At 63.3% G+C, this 2,500-nt stretch overlaps 1 pseudogene; it reads right to left on the bottom strand.

Annotated features, from left to right (window-relative positions):
• The window catches only part of LOC124772619, a 7,949-nt pseudogene that overhangs the window by 3,702 nt on the left and 1,747 nt on the right, over positions 1–2,500 (bottom strand).

Genomic DNA, 2,500 nt, shown 5'->3' with positions numbered 1-2,500 from the left:
TGGGGTAAGGCCGTCCGGCCCGGCTGCTGATCCCCTGGGCGGCAACGCAGCGGCGACCTCCTCATGTGTGACCGGCCCCCATATGCACTCGAGAGCGACAGGCTCTGAGTGCGGGAGGAGGCGGTCACGAATGAAGCCCGCGGTGGAGATGGGCTTCTTGGTGAAGAGGTCCGCCCAGAAGTCCAGCAGACCAGGGATGGCAGGTGGCGGCTGGAGCAGGGTGCCATCCAAGAGGCCGCGCACGCAACGTGCACGCGACCGTCGGAAGGCATCCTGCGTTCTCGCGTACTCCCAGCGGCGCCGCTTGCGCTTCTGCGTCGGCGGCGCGGCAGGCGGCCGCTTCGATGGTTGGCGCGGCCGCTGTGTCCTGGTGATCGATCTCTCCCCTCTGGACCCGACCGACGCAAGGGCATCCGGGAGCATGCCCAGGATGACATCGGGCGGCGTGCCCCGCCCCAGACCTATGACACGATCCAGGGCAGAGAAACGCTGGGCGGAAGCGGGTAGCCCCGCCAGATGCTCCCAGATGGCGGCGTCAGTCGGCCCCTCCGGCGGCGGCCCGGTGGTGTCGGCCGCGAAGTCCTCGGCTGCGTCGACGGGCGGCGCAGCGGCCTCGCCCGCGTCAGGCAGCGGGCTCGCTGCTCCCCGGCGGGACGCCGGCTCTTCCCCCCGACCGATCTCAAGCGCCTCCATGAATTGGCGGACAAGCTGCTTGTGGGCAGCTTGCCGCCGTCGGCACTTGATTGCCTCGAGCGTTCGGTCGGGGAACATCCTGATGAGTTCTTGATTGACGAAGAAGAACCGGGCGTCCCTCTCGAGGAACAGTTCGGCCTCCGCCTTGGCGAGCGACAGGACTTCTTCCTCCGTCCACCTCGCGCGATGCCTCTCCGTGACGATCTCCGCGTTGGCGGCCGCAAGATGTTGGCGGCGGCGATGGACCCCGAGACCGTTCTTGGTTGTAAAGCTGCGGTGGCACTCACTACAGGTATACATAGCTGCAAAAGTTACAAGATTTTCGGCACGGCCGGTTGGCCGGCTAGGTGCTGGGGGAGTTGGGGTGGCACCTTCAGCGGAAGGGCCACCACTTATTCTCTGCTTACTGCCCCCAACTAAAAAAGGGATAGTGCGAGGGGGGGCTGGTAACCCCCCCAAGCCCCTGGTGCGGTCTTCCACTCTGCGAAATCAGCGGGCCCACGAGAAGGGGAGAAGACCGCAGGAGAGGAGAGGCTAAGAGGGCTAGGCCCATGTATTGCGCATCACTCTCCCTGTAACTATAACCCAAGGAAGGCACCTCGCAGCAGCAGCACGACTACATCAAGACCGCACTTCGAGAAGCCAAGTCCGGATGCAGCCACACCGCCGCCACTTGGCCACCTTAAGAGAGTCATAGTTACTCCCGCGCTTGCTTGAATTTCTTCACGTTGACATTCAGAGCACTGGGCAGAAATCACATTGCGTCAACACCCGCTAGGGCCATCGCAATGCTTTGTTTTAATTAGACAGTCGGATTCCCCCAGTCCGTGCCAGTTCTGAGTTGATCGTTGAATGGCGGCCGAAGAGAATCCGCGCACCCGCGCGCCCCCGGAGGAGCACGCTAAGGCGGACGCGGCCTCGCAGCAAGGAAGATCCGTGGGAGGCCAAGGCACGGGACCGAGCTCGGATCCTGCACGCAGGTTGAAGCACCGGGGCGCGAACGCCGCGCAGGCGCGCGCATCCTGCACCGCCGGCCAGCACGAGGCCGACCAACGGCGAGAGCAGACCACGCCCGCGCTAAACGCCCGCACTTACCGGCACCCCTACGGCACTCACCTCGCCCAGGCCCGGCACGTTAGCGCTGACCCACTTCCCGACCAAGCCCGACACGCCCCGATCCTCAGAGCCAATCCTTATCCCGAAGTTACGGATCCAATTTGCCGACTTCCCTTACCTACATTATTCTATCGACTAGAGGCTCTTCACCTTGGAGACCTGCTGCGGATATGGGTACGAACCGGCGCGACACCTCCACGTGGCCCTCTCCCGGATTTTCAAGGTCCGAGGGGAAGATCGGGACACCGCCGCAACTGCGGTGCTCTTCGCGTTCCAAACCCTATCTCCCTGCTAGAGGATTCCAGGGAACTCGAACGCTCATGCAGAAAAGAAAACTCTTCCCCGATCTCCCGACGGCGTCTCCGGGTCCTTTTGGGTTACCCCGACGAGCATCTCTAAAAGAGGGGCCCGACTTGTATCGGTTCCGCTGCCGGGTTCCGGAATAGGAACCGGATTCCCTTTCGCCCAACGGGGGCCAGCACAAAGCGCATCATGCTATGACGGCCCCCATCAACATCGGATTTCTCCTAGGGCTTAGGATCGACTGACTCGTGTGCAACGGCTGTTCACACGAAACCCTTCTCCGCGTCAGCCCTCCAGGGCCTCGCTGGAGTATTTGCTACTACCACCAAGATCTGCACCGACGGCGGCTCCAGGCAGGCTCACGCCCAGACCCTTCTGCGCCCACCGC

The sequence above is a fragment of the Schistocerca piceifrons genome, unplaced genomic scaffold, assembly GCF_021461385.2.
Source record: "Schistocerca piceifrons isolate TAMUIC-IGC-003096 unplaced genomic scaffold, iqSchPice1.1 HiC_scaffold_943, whole genome shotgun sequence".
Classification (NCBI taxonomy): Eukaryota; Metazoa; Arthropoda; class Insecta; order Orthoptera; family Acrididae; genus Schistocerca; species Schistocerca piceifrons.
Note: the sequence above shows the minus strand (reverse complement) of the source record. Positions and strands in the feature narration are given on the sequence as shown.